Below are 15,396 nucleotides of genomic sequence, written 5' to 3' on the forward strand. Positions count from 1 at the left end.
TTAAATGCTTTGGACAGACTTCATAGAGTCTAGGACAAAAAAATAAATAAAGCCATTGAATTACTTGAGTGAAAAAAGAGAAGGGAGGTGAGAGAATCATAGAAATATAGAATGATTCTGCACTCAGCTTCACAAGAATCCATAAAATTTTTTCTATATATGAAAGATACTAAGACACTAAAACTGGAAATTTTTAAAAGATGCATTATATGTATTGTTTATTTAAGGACGATGAGGCAGAAGTCTGAACAGTGGAATACTCTCACAGAAAAAGACTTCAATCTGTATCTAAAGGCTAAAAAATGCACATTTATATGTTTTGAGTTAAACAAATGTTTAAGGTACACCTGGATTTAAACAATTTGATTAACCAACTCTTTACAGAGCCCAAACACAGAAGAGGATTTTTACTATTACAGGAGAGGGAAATTGCCCTTATGGAAAGTGCATAGTAAATAATACATACATTCTTATTTCAGATTGTGGATTTGCTGACTCTAAACCAACTGTTTTAAGGTCTTCATACAATCACAAACACCCCTAATTATAGGTTAATGTTTGGAGTGAAGCAGACTACAATGTCAGTCAACTTTATCAAGGAGTTGGTGGTCGGCCTTCTTGTAAAATGCTTTGTTAATAAGGTTTATTTCTACTTGTTCAATACTCAGATGATAAGTCCTATTATTTTATTCACCTGTTTTATCAAATAACTGTAGTCTGATATATTTATTGCTATTTAATAGAACTTGAACTTTCTTTATCTTTAAAATGTTGAGAGGAAATCTTTCATTTTCTACAATTAAGAACAGAACTAATGTATTCTCTTTCCTATTTTTTTTTTCTTTTCTCTCTGAGCAGACATTTTTCTTATTTTACCTTTAAATGTCATTCAGTTCTGTAGTCCTCCCTAAATCTGATGTATATAGGCAACAATCCCTAATTGTTGCCTTTAGAATATTAGGTTGTAGTCCCTAAATTCCTCCTTGGTCCTTCTAATTTCAGTGTGGCATTTAACCCATGACATTTTATAGACACTGTTCTCCATAGTATACCAGGGAATTACAACTTTTAAAATCTTGTTTCTTCCTTAAGATGCGCAATACACTCAAGGGTGTGACAGAGGAATTCCTGAGCAGACACCAGAAAAAAAGAATATTCTAGAGAGAGGATAAAAAAATTCTGAGTTAGAAAATAATTTCTTTCAAAAATGAAAGCTGTCTTTTTCTTAAAGCCAAAGAACTTCCAAAATGTGTTTTGAGATGATTTTCAAGTTTTCTCTATAGGTAATTTTTGCTATTTGAAAAGTCCTTCTTATATTCATACCTAATCCCACAGTTGTCACTAGTTTGTTTTTGTAATTTGGCAAACCATGTGGTAGATTTATTTACCTGGATTAACTTAACTGTGATTTGATTTTATGGAAATTCTCCTACCTACAACTATTCTGTTTCTGCCCCTGATCCCCGGTCTTATGTAGTGTAAGTCTGGCTTACTCCATTTCTGGTATGGTCTGACACTAAGGGATAAGAATATAAATATATTTAAAAACTCAGAAATACTAAATTACATCCTCAAAGCTATTTCCTAGGTTGGAGTGAGGAAGAGGGAGAACCACAGCAAGTAACCAGGTATAGGAATTAAGACTTTATTAATCTAAATACCTACCATGAACCTTAATGTAGCTATATTTCTTCAACCCTTTGTATTATCCAGTTCCTATTTCTTTGGCATACATTTTTAGTTGTAAGAAGCAATATCACATGTCGATTAAGGGCATAAGTTCTAAGGACAGACCATCTGGTTGATTCATCACTTGCTACATGTGTCATGTTGAAGGAATTGCTCAATTGTTCCATCCCTCAATAAATGGCATAAACACAGCCACCTCTTACCTATTTTATATAAACAAGAAAATATGTATACTGAGTTTAGCTTAATACCTAGAATGCAGTAAGTGCTTAGTGAATGCCAACTTTGTATATTATATTTTAAAAAGGCCGTTCATAAGCTCTTCAGTAATTCTAAATGTTATTCAGAAAAAAAATGATTAAACAATATAGCATGTATGCTTAGTCAGTTGTGTCTGACTCTTTGCGACCCCATGGACTATAGTCCACCAGGTTCTTCTGTCCCTGGGGATACTCCAGGCAAGAGGACTGGAGGGTGTTGCCATGCCCCTCTCAAGGGGATCTTCCCAACCTAGGGATCAAACCCAAGTGTTCTGCACAGCAGGTGGATTGTTTACCATCTGAGCCACCAAGGAAGCCCATGGTGTTTAAAGGATAATGCTATGCCATGCTATGCTAAGTCACTTCAGTCGTGTCCGACTCTGTATGACCCCATAGACGGTAGCCTACCAGGCTCCCCCGTCCCTGGGATTCTCCAGGCAAGAATACAGGAGTGGGTTGCCATTTCCTTCTCCAATGCATGAAAGTGAAAAGTGAAAGTGAAGTCGCTCAGTCGTGTCCAACTATTAGCGACCCCATGGACTGCAGCCTACCAGGCTCCTCTGTCCATGGGATTTTCCAGGCAAGAGTACTGGAGTGGGGTGCCATCAATTCAGTGGCATATATGATTGGAGGAATTGAGAAAAAAATAATAGATACTAGGGTGAGGCTATCAGTAAACTTATTTTTTAATGATACTGTTTTAATGTTAATTTTATCATATAAAAGACATGTTTGGGATCCAATTCTCCATTGTATGACTCAATGACATGTTTACTTGTTAAATTATCTGACTCATTCTCTCTGGTACAGCACAAATGTGTGAAAGAAGAGTAAGCAGGGAAAATCTAATAAATTCAACTCCAGGGGGTTATTTAGACACTACTGTTTGTGCTTGGTGTCCATTTGCAGAAAATACCATATTATTTCTTGCAGAAAAATACGACATTAGGTAATAAATGAGAGTATAAAAAAGAAAAAAAGTGCAGATAAAGAGATGCGGTGACAAAAAGCAGAATAGAGGAGAGCAAAGAAAGCTCTGTGTCCTGGTGTGTTTAACATTCCACCACCGGGAGAGCAGTGATTCAGTCCTGAAAACACAGACTGAGAGCTTTTCAGATGCAAGGACTGTCGAACTCACTTTCAGCCCTTCTTCTCCTCTCACAGAAACCTACTTGGATTTTCCGTCATGGAATCTCGCTTCTAGAACAATGCTGAGGAATATTTCCTCCCATGTGAGGAGTAGTAAGACTGTATTTTAAAGGACAGCATGTTAACTTTTCTTCCATAAACATTCAAAAAATGGAATATTGCATAGACATCTGATATATAAATAAATTAATAACAACAGCAGAATAGTAAAAACTTATAAGACTAAACTTCAGAACTTGTAATAATTTCAACAGAAACTCACCATGACTGGTTTTCCAAGATACATTATTTTAAAGTTTTAAAAAGTTGGTTTCACATTTTTTTAATGAGTCCACTTGATAAACTAATAGTTCAAATAGGGTTGCAGAAAGTTTACATTATCAAAGCACCATAAAACATGCAAAGCAATTGATAGCATCCTTGTAAATCACTTTTATTTATAACTGAAAGTAACTACAAAGGTTTAATTTATGATTTTGACTCCAATTATAGTGAGCTTGTAACTCTGAGAATGGAAAAGCAAAGCCAAACAAAGTCAGCTCATATTTTAGGATTGCAAATAAATGGAAATGAATGGGCTGTATCTAGGTAGTATACATTTACTCTACACATCTCCAACTACTTCTAAACATGTAGTGCTTAGCACTTACTAAAATGAGTTAGTGTTTCTTCCTTTTAGTGACAGTCAGAACAAAGAAAGATTTGGAAACTAGACCTCTGTTCCTCAGAAAAATGCAATTAATCAGAATACCTCAGTTGTCAGTATTCTTCTAATGGCTTAATTTATCCATTGTTACAGGATTATCATAGAAATCAGTGGAACACATTCTCACATTTTTCCCTTGCTAATTTGGAAATATCTGAAAACATCTAAGTCATTTAGAGAGAGGTAGGTTTCTCTAAGTTGATGAATACTGATGTGCTTTTTACAAATTTTATTTATATTTTATTGAAATAAAGTTGATCTGCAAGGTTGTTTTTATTGTTGTACAGCAAAGTGACTAAGTTATGCATATATATAAAACATACATCTACATATATTCTTTTTCATATTCTTTTCCATTATGGTTTATCACAGGACTCTGAATATAGTTCCCTCTGCTCTACAGTAGGGCCTTTTTGTTGATCCATTCTATATAAACACCAGTTTTCATCTGCTAATCCCAAACTCCCAATACATCTCTGTCCCACCTGCAGTCCCCTGGCAACCACCAGCCTATTCTCTGTGTCCCTCATTCTGTTTCTGTTTCATAGAGAGGTTCATTTATGTCATTTTTTCGATTTCACATGTAAGTGATATCATATGGTGTTTGAATTTCTCTTCCTGACTTCACTTACTGTGTTAATCTCTAGTTGCATCCATGTTGCTGCAAATGGCATTATGAAATACTTTCTTGGAAAAAGCGCAAAACCTTTGAGGGACTACTAACTAGTGGAACTTAAAACAATGTCACAGAAACATTTAATTATGTATAGAGTTAGTGTGGTTTTCATTGTTTTTCTTCCAAAATACCTATTCAATACAGTTAAAGCAATGAAACAAACGGCTAATCAATAAAGCAGTAAGAAGAGTAAGTTCAGTGACCTCACTTTTGTCTTTAAAAGTCACTCCTTTGATTCCTCAGGTTCAGTCAAATTGTTATTATTCCATTCACTATAGTTATTCGTTAAGGAGCGAGGTTTAGCAAATAATTCCTGAGCATACATTTAAAATGCAGGGGTTGGCTCCCACAGTATGGCCGGCGACATTAGCTAGCGCTCGCTCTACTCTCTCTAACGGGGAAACAGCGGACTACAAGAGACTGAGCTGTATCTGCCTGTATTTCCAACAGACTTACGTTCAACGTTCGCTCACCCACACACACAAAGCCGGGAAAATTTTATTAATCCTTTTATTTTTTAAAGTTAATATAAAATTATAGCAAAAAGAAAAAAAAAAAGAAAAGAAAAAAAAAGAAGGAACCTGAACTTTAGTAACACAGCTGAACAATCCGCAGCGGCGGCGGCGGGAGAAGAGATTTAATTTAGTTGATTTTCTGTGGTTGTTGGTTGTTCGCTAGTCTCACGGTGATGGAAGCTGCACATTTTTTCGAAGGGACCGAGAAACTGCTGGAGATTTGGTTCTCCAGGCAGTAACCCGACGCAAACCAAGGAACTGGGGATCTTCCCACCATCCCAAGATCCGAGTGGGACATACTTTTGAAGGATGTGCAATGTTCAATCATAAGTGTGACAAAAACTGACAAGCACGAAGCTTATGTACTCAGTGAGAGTAGCACGTTTGCCTCCAAGAGACGTTTCATTTTGAAGACACGTGGTACCACCCTCTTGCTGAAAGCACTGGTTCCCCTGTTGAAACTTGCTAGGGATTACAGTGGGTTTGACTCAATTCAAAGCTTCTTTTATTCTCGTAAGAATTTCATGAAGCCTTCTCACCAAAGGTACCCACACCGGAATTTCCAGGAAGAAATAGAGTTCCTTAATGCAATTTTCCCAAATGGAGCAGCATATTGTATGGGACGCATGAATTCTGACTGTTGGTACTTGTATACTTTGGATTTCCCAGAGAGTAGGGTAATCTATCAGCCAGATCAAACCCTGGAAATTCTGATGAGTGAGCTTGACCCAGCAGTTATGGACCAGTTCTACATGAAAGATGGTGTTACTGCAAAGGATGTCACTCGTGAGAGTGGAATTCGTGACCTGATACCAGGTTCTGTCATTGATGCCACAATGTTCAATCCTTGTGGGTATTCAATGAATGGGATGAAATCGGATGGAACTTATTGGACTATTCACATCACTCCAGAACCAGAATTTTCTTATGTTAGCTTTAAAACAAACTTAAGTCAGACCTCCTATGATGACCTGATCAGGAAAGTTGGGGAAGTCTTCAAGCCAGGAAAATTTGTGACCACCCTGTTTGTAAATCAGAGTTCTAAATGTCGCACAGTGCTTTCCTCGCCCCAGAAGATTGAAGGTTTTAAACGTCTTGATTGCCAGAGCGCTTTGTTCAATGATTACAATTTTGTTTTTACCAGTTTTGCTAAGCAGCAGCAACAACAGCAGAGTTGATTAAGAAACATGAAGAAAAAACACAAAAAGAGAACACACATAGAAGGTGGTGGCTGCTTTTTGGATATTGATACCAAGGGCCATGCTTTCCATAACCACCACCTCGTAGTTGCAGAAAGCCCTAGATGTAATGATAGTGTAATCATTTTGAATTGTATGCATCATTATATCAAGGAGTTAGATATCTTGCATGAATGCTGTCTTCTGTGTTTAGGTATCCTATGCCACTCTTGCTGTGAAATTGAAGTGCATGTAGAAAAAGCCTTTTACTATATCAAACTTTACAACACTTGTGAAAACAATTCAATTTGGTTTACGCACAGTGTAATATTTCTCCAGGTGTCATCCAAAATTCCCCACAGACAAGGCTTTCGTCCTCATTAGGTGTTGGCCTCAGCCTAGCCATCTGGGACTGTTCTATTAATTGCTGCCAAGGCAATGGCACCCCATTCCAGTACTTTTGCCTGGAAAATCCCATGGACGGAGGAGCCTGGTGGGCTGCAGTCCATGGGGTTGCTAAGAGTCAGACACGACTGAGCGACTTCACTTTCACTTTTCACTTCCATGAACTGGAGAAGGAAATGGCAACCCACTCCAGTGATCTTGCCTAAAGAATCCCAGGGATGGCGGAGCCTGGTGGGCTGCCGTCTATGGGGTCGCACAGAGTCGGACACGACTGAAGCGACTTAGCAGCAGTAGCAGCAGCAGGATTTTATGTCCAGTTACCTCCACTTTCTAGAACATATTCTCTACTAATGTTATTAAAACCAATTTCTACTTCATACAGACGTTTTTGCAACAGCAATTAAAGTTTTTCTTCCATGAGTGGAGTCCTCTAAGAAAACTATCCATTCTGTGTATTTATATTTTAACACTGCTTCCTGTACTTGTATTACTTTGATTCCTTCAGTTACCATGGTGTCTCCCCTCCCAACCACACCCCCTCAATAAAGCAATACACTGTTACACTGTGGGTTTTATACTAATCTATACCCCAGAGGGGGAAGGCAGAGGTAGACCCTAGGCTTACTTTTCTTTTAAGGTCAATGGAGTTTGACATTTTTCATTGCCAAGAGCTCTTTTGGAATAAACTATTGTTGATTAGCAAAGAAGGCGTAGATTGGTACTAGGGAATACTGGCAGAACTAACTGTATGGAAACTGTGCCATTTGGTGTCCCCCATTAAATGAAATGAGCTTCTAAAAAAAAAATGCAGGGGTTTTCTTCTGCTTCCTCCTAAAGAAACATGACTTCAGACATGCCCTCTTTCTTCAAATGTCTTTAATTAATGTGCTTGCCCCTTCCTATGTTCATAAAAACTTATTGACAAATATACCACCTTTGATATATTCCCATTAATTGTTACTGTGCCTGGAAAATTAGAATCTAAATCCACAAAACAGTCTCAACTATATATGTTTCTCTATGCATTGATAAGTTTCATTCATCTAAACAAATTATTTTTTGTTTTCTACTTCTACTTATGAATTTCATGTAGACATGTCTTTGACTTCAGAGGTTACTTTTGCATTTGAGCGTTGAAAATTTCAAGAAATGGTGCTTAGGAAAAAATTAATTCTCCTTTTAAAACTCTTAAGATAAGCTTAGTGGAACTCATCAAAAATGAAACATTAATTGATGGTTTAAACATTAAAATGATTTGCTACTCATTATTAAAAATGAAATTTTAACTTTTTACAGACATTATAGGAGTTCAATAAAATACTAAAAGCATAGATATTGTGTGTCCAGAATACAAACTGGCAAAAGGAAGAACAATGTCTACCTGATGCTTTTTACCCAACTAGACTAATGCTAGTTGTGGCTTAGATTTAACTATTAGTTAAATAGTTAATAATATTTAATTAAATAGTTAAATAGTTAAATTTAACTATTTAGTTAAACTCCTGATTGATTGGAGTTTATACTAATTAGCTTAAATAAAACAGATAAAATAAATAAAACAGATTTAAAAATTATCATAGAATGAAATCGTTGTGGGTGTACTTCACCTTAAGTATCTATAGATGGTGCCAATATGACATTCAAATCCCCTAGAAGAAATCTAAAAGTCTAATGAACATACTTAAACTTATCTTCACTAATCTGAAAAACAGGCTATAACCAACTAAATATGATTTTTTATTTATCACTGAGTCACAATTTTTCTATCAAATTTCATGAGCTTCAATCACCTTCTGTATTCAGGACATAGGAATGAATTCTTGTAGGCTTGGCCAAGGAATTAGAAAAACTAGCAAACCACAAAGAGTCAACAAATCATACTTCAATAAATTTTTATGTATTTCCCCATGTACAGACCAAAGTAAAAAATCTTACATTCTATTTATATAGACTCTAAGTGGAATGTAATTGCTGAGAAATTATATAGACTCTAACGGTTAAGGAAACTTTGAAGATTAACTGTCTATTTTTCTTTATAAGGACACTGAATCCCAAGATGACTGTAATATTTCCATTTTTTCTTCAGCTGGTTTTCAGTAGAAACAGAATTAGAACTCCCATTCCTTAGCTGAAACCCACTGTCCATGCAGCATCCTGAGTAGTCTTATTGGAGTCTCTCTGTCTTTCTTTGTCTCTATTACAAATATTCTCTGAAAGTGTCTTTAATGCTTTCTTTTTCAGAAACATCAAAGTTGTAACTTCCTGCTTGGCCGATTCTAGCTAGTACCTGAAGTGTTCCTCAAATTGGTCTATTAAAAAGTAGAAAGTTAGTCTGTTCCCAAATGGCTTATCTAAGTATTTTCTTAAAAGAAGAGATTTTTTTTTAATCACACAGTGGGACTATAAAGAATCCTACCCTGTTTTGCATTAACCTAGATAATAAAACTGGCACCCCACTCTAGTACTCTTGCCTGGAAAACCCCATGGACGGAGGAGCCTGGTGGGCTGCAGTCCATGGGGTCGCTGAGGGTCGGACACGACTGAGCGACTTCACTTTCACTTTTCAGTTTCATGCATTGGAGAAGGAAATGGCAACCCACTCCAGTGATCTTGCCTAAAGAATCCCAGGGATGGCGGAGCCTGGTGGGCTGCCGTCTATGGGGTCGCACAGAGTCGGACACGACTGAAGCGACTTAGCAGCAGCAGCAGCAGATAATAAAACTAAAGAGAAAGTGACCATGCAGCAGCAAAATGTTTATTAAAATCTTGTTTTAAATGTGTTAATGTTTCCAGCAAGCATACAAAGTAGGTCAAATGTTATCAAATTGTCTGTATTAAACCATCTGTCAAATGACACCTTAATTCAGTTCATTTCAGTTGCTCAGTCGTGTCCGACTCTTTGCGACCCCATGAACTGCAGCACACCAGGCCTCCCTGTCCATCACCAACTCCCAGAGTCCACCCAAACCCATGTCCATTGTGTTGGTGATGCCATCCAACCATCTCATCCTCTGTTGTCCCCTTCTCCTCCTGCCCTCAATCTTTCCCAGCATCAGGGTCTTTTCAAATGAGTCAGCTCTCCGCATCAGGTGGCCAAAGTATTGGAGTTTCAGCTTCAACATCAGTCCCTCCAATGAACACCCAGGACTGATCTCCAGTGTCTATAATTAGAGCCCATGGTTAAAAAAATAAAAGAGAGCATCATGTATTCTGCACACAAATTTCCAATCTTTCATCTGCTGAGTCAAACATTTCACAAAGGGAAAAGACCCAAGTATTGATTCTTATAGCAATAAAACTTCATGCTGTTATTTCTTGATCTCTGCTGAGTGCAATTTAGAATTAGCTTTCCCCCTCATAAATTCAATGACTTTTAGCTACGGCCTGCTTCTTTGAGAACTTCATACTACATTGTTTCATTCCTGAAAATTTCCCTCCACTTTTCCCCAGAAACCATATACATATAAACCAACCTTATTCCTTCACACACGAAGAGAAGGGGTGGGGGAGAAAGAGAAAACCTCCTTCTGTCATAGGAATGAAATAAAATAAAATGTCATCAAGTATTAATACTATATTAAAGGAAAATGGTGTTCATGGTTTTCAAAATGTTCCCTGATAGTTCTTGACCAGATTTTATTAAATCTTAGATATTTTCCAAGATACATACTTGTAATCCAAACAGCCCTTATACAATCCTTGCTATTGTTACTTACCTAAGTGGAGATTATTATGATAAAAATAAAGTACAGTTATCTTCCAACAGCAGAGCAAAACTAAAAAAAGAAAAACTTCATAAGCTTAAACTTTAATTGCTTTGAAGGTGATTTGTTGTATAAACTTAATAACTGGCATTATATCAAAGACATTAAAACAGTTTTCAACCTAAATATTTTTTTTGTCCAAAGAAACTGAACAGTTTCACTTGAAAAAAACTGAAGATGAGTCTTCGTTTTCACTCATCTTCTCATTAGATTAGATAGTTGCACTGGCTTTCTTTTTAAGCTTTCATCAATCTTCTTTTTACTATATAGTAAACAGACAGGAAAATAGAAAACCTCCATAGTAAATATAATGGCTTGCCATAAACCCCAGAAATCAGGCAACAGATCAAAGCTCATAATCTGTCTTACAACCACCTCCCTCCTTGAAGTAATATAGCCCCTCATTAGTGATAATGTTTGAGTCCACCAGAATAAAAATGAAATTTTTTCCTGCTTTCTTTAGAAGTGATTATTCAATATTTTGTTAATGAGGGCTGTATGTTGGCCATTTTGGAAGCACCTAGTATATACTGCTAAGAGTCCTTAACAATACAAGCATTATTTATGTGGGAGTTAAATTGTTTTGTTTTACTTTGACTATGAATAATAAAGAAGTGTTTTCTGAAAATATCATTGATAGTGAAAAAAGTATTTTTCTTTGCTTCTGGTCCATGTAAAAATCTAGGAAAGTGACTTGTCATTTGGACAGAAAGAACAATTAGCCCTCACTGTCTATATCATCAGTGGCTATGTGCTGCACTCTTTTCTTTCTTTGTTTTAAAACTTTGGTTACATTTTCTGGTAGCAAGAGATACAAGTATTTTTTTTTCTCACTTTCCTGGAAAGAACTGTTCATAAGTAAATTGTGTAAACTGTAAACTGCTAAGAGATGACTAAGCGATTATTTTATGTAAATCTCCCATAGTCTCAGTTTTATACTTGCTAAATTTTAGGAGTTTGATATTTAGCTTGGAAAAATGAGATGCTAGAAGGTTAGGAGAAAGTATCTGGGGGTAGATGGATGGCACTACTATGTGCTATAATAATTTATTTTTCCTCTTTAGAAAGTAAGAAATGTATGGATTTTATAACAATGTTTCTGAACTTTAATTAATATAAGAATCATCTGAGATGCTTGTTACAAATTTTTTTTCAACTCCTTGTTAAATTTTTTTGTCAACTCAAATGCAGTAAATCAAAGTCTTGGGGGCCAGGAAGTAATTTTGATACAGATGGCCAAATATGACTTTTAAAATTCTAACCAACTCTTTACCCCTCTGCTGTCAAGATGGCTACAGAAATATGCTAAGGCTGTCTGTCTTTAGCAGTCTGGTCCAGTGGTTCCATGACTCTGGTTTCCTACTAGATGTACCAGGGAGAGTTGATGACCACAACACAGATCAACTGAGTCAGACTATTTGGAGATGAATCTGATGCACACACAGGTCTATGTATTCCTGACCTAGAACAGACTGCTGAGGACTGGCAGGAGTAACACAGTTTTGGAACGATGTTCTCCTGAAATACTGGGTGTGAAATCCCAGAAATACCTGCCAACACCATAAGAGTAACTAAAGATAGGCAAAAAATATTAGATTGGCCAAGAAATCCATTCTGGTTTTCCATAACATCATATGGGAAAAAAACCCAAATGAACTTTTTGGCCAACCCAATAATTGATATCATCTAAAGTCAGAGGGATATTGAAATATACCCCAGGTTTCTTCTTCAAAAGATGAGACTCATAATTTCCTCTTGGATTGGTATAAACACACGTAGAGAAGAGTGAACTTAAGCATACTGCTCAGTTTATTGGCATAAAGTGTACAGACTTGTACAACCAGCTCCAGACCAAAAAACAGACAATTAACAAAGGTTCTCATTATTCTCCCTTCCAATCACTGTATCAATAAGGAAAACCACTATCCTGAATTTTAAAAGAATAAATTAATTTCGCTATTTCCTATGCTTTATATAGATGGAACTATACTTTACATAATGGAACTTTCTCTTGCTAGTTTCTTTCCCTTAACAATGTGTTTGCAAACTTCATCAGTATTGTTGCTAAAACTGTATATCACTCATTCACATTCCTATTTATTCTGTGTGTCTGTTCATCAGTTCTATTATGTATTAATATTTTGGTAATTGTAGTTTTTGATGATCATGAATGGTACATTATACATTTTGGAAAACAAATGTATGATTTTTACTAAATAAACCTATGAGTTGAACTACTTGTTGCTAGAATATTCGTATGTTCCAAAGTTGTACCAATTCACAGTTCCACCAGCATTGTACAAGAATCCAGTTTCTGTCTTCACCAACGTTTTTTTTTTGTAATCATATTGGTGGTTATGAAGTATTATTCTGTTATATCCTGGATTAATTCACATTTCTCTTATAACTAATGAATTTAAGCATCAGCTTATAAGTTTACTGGCCACTGGAATATCCTTATTCATAAAGTTTTCTTCACATCTGGAAATCTGGCCCACTTTTGTTGGGTCATCAATCTTTTTCTTATAGATTTGTAAGGATTCTTTTTATACTCTTGACAGAAGCCTTTTGTCATGCATATGGATTGTGAATATTTTCTCCCAGTGCATAGCTCACCTCTTCACTTCCTTTACAGTAACTTTTAAGGACAGAAATTATCTTTAACATAATACAATTTTTCAACTCTTTTCTTTCATGCTTATACTTCTGTCCTATTTAATATTTCTTGGCCTACTCCAAGGTCATGAAAATGCCCTCATATGTTTTGCTCTAACATCTTATTTTATTAATAAATTGCATTTCAGCAATCCACCTAGAATTGACTTTTGTTTATGTGGTGAGGTAGAAACCAAAGTACTTTTTCTCTGTATAGCTATATTAAACTCAGCACCATTTACTGAAAAGATAAAGCATTCTTTCCTATACATGCAGTATCTTTTCTTTCTTTGATAAATCAGGTGAAAATACACATAATGTTCTATTTATAAATTATTTATCCTGTTCTGTTTGTAGTTTATCTCTGTACCAAATCACATTATATTAGTTATATATTATCTTATAAGTATACTAATGAGCTTATTTTGTGATCATGATGCTAGTGTGTTGAAATAAGAAATTCTGTGGTTGATGTGACTTATGGGGAGTGTGTGGTCTCTGTGTGCGCAAGCACTCACATTTGTGTGTGTTTCACAGAACTACTTGGTCTTTATCTTTTTTTATTATATACAAATAATTTAATTATATAATACTCAAGCTGCCAGATCACATAGAGTTTAAGCATAGCTAATATTTTTGGATATATTTAAGAAGGACAAAGGAACTTTTGCAACTGGACTTCCATGTGCAAGCAAATGATGTAATGGATTAATAAAAAGAAGGCCAGATTTGATAAAGGTTTCCCAACACAATGCTAATATTCCTTGCAAGGCAACTTCTTATCCAGTAAATTGATGAAAGTTCAATAATTTGTCCTTCACAACAAATCTAGCTATAACTCTACCAAATAAAAGCAACTGGTCATATAATTGATCATGTTGTTAACCTTGAGGGAAGAGATTTTAATTTGCAGCTATATATAAAATATTGCAATCCATTAATGATTCCATGTTCTGCCTAGTAGTCTGTCAATTCTTATAATAAAATAAGATAAAATTCATGAGTTTATTATGTTAAAAGGCATCCAGTCTGAAAGAGGAGTCTTTCGTAGGTTGGAATTTAGAAAATTGAATCAAAATTGCAAAAAAAGCAAGAAAGGAGCCTTACTCAAGCCACACACACACACACACACACATACACACACACACAAAGAAATGGGGGGAATAAAGGAGTGAATTAACTCTTTTGACTGCTTCTGTAATTACATTTAGTAAGTAAATTATCAGTTGCTGACTTTAGTTTTTTGCATAGACTCAATTAATGCTTGACATGGACGGGTTCTGTGCAAAATAGACTGAATCAGAGAACTGTGTGCAAGTGCTTTTGGGAGAGGGTCTTTGAGAATGATATACCTCCAAGACAGTGAAGGAAGCAATTTAAGGCAAAGAGGACACTTACCCTGTCTCAGTCATTCCCATGCTGCTGCTGCTGCTGCTAAGTCACTTCAGTCGTGTCCGACTCTGTGCAACCCCATAGACGCCCACCAGGCTCCCCCGTCCCTGGGATTCTCCAGGCAAGAACACTGGAGTGGGTTGCCATTTCCTTCTCCAATGCATGAAAGTGAAAAGTGAAAGTGAAGTCGCTCAGTCATGTTCCATAGGGAGCTCTAAAGTTGAGATAGTACTTCAGAAATGTCGGATTTATAGAAAGACCCAGGCCTTTGTGGGCTTCCCTGTGGCTCAGATGGTAAAGAATCCACCTGCATTGCAGGAGACCCTGGTTCAATCCCTGGGTCGGGAAGATCCCCTAGAGAAGGGAATGCCTACCCACTCCAGAATTATTGCCTGGAGAATTCCATTGACAGAGAAGCCTGGCGAGCTGCAGTCCATGGGATCGCAAACAGTCGGACACAATTGAGCGACTAACACATTTTCTGGGCCTTTTTGTACCTATGCATAGACCAGTGATTGGATATGAAATGTCCCTTGAGAGAGAGTGGGACCATGGCAAAGGCAGTTCTCCTGGCCGATGGAACTTGCAGGGGAGGCATTCAACTCAGCCATCAGCAGGCAACGTTCCCAGCAGGTAGGGAGATGAACGCTTCATCCCAGGTAGACTCTGGTTAGGGAAATACAGTGTCACTCAGATCAGATCAGATCAGATCAGATCAGTCGCTCTGTTGTGTCCGACTCTTTGCGACCCCATGAATTGCAGCACGCCAGGCCTCCCTGTCCATCACCAACTCAGACTCACCCAGACTCACGTCCATCGAGTCAGTGATGCCATCCAGCCATCTCATCCTCTGTCGTCCCCTTCTCCTCCTGCCCCCAATCCCTCCCAGCATCAGAGTCTTTTCCAATGAGTCAACTTATGACCAACCTAGATAGTATATTCAAAAGCAGAGACATTACTTTGCCGACAAAGGTCCGTCTAGTCAAGGCTATGGTTTTTCCAGTGGT

General features: G+C 36.8%; 1 pseudogene; it reads left to right on the forward strand.

Annotated features, from left to right (window-relative positions):
* Window positions 1-5,100: 5,100 nt before the first annotated feature.
* LOC104982498 lies at window positions 5,101-6,173 on the forward strand (annotated as a pseudogene).
* The last annotated feature ends 9,223 nt before the right edge of the window (window positions 6,174-15,396 follow it).

This window comes from Bison bison, unplaced genomic scaffold (assembly GCF_000754665.1).
Source record: "Bison bison bison isolate TAMUID 2011002044 unplaced genomic scaffold, Bison_UMD1.0 scf7180017864533, whole genome shotgun sequence".
Taxonomy (NCBI): domain Eukaryota; kingdom Metazoa; phylum Chordata; class Mammalia; order Artiodactyla; family Bovidae; genus Bison; species Bison bison.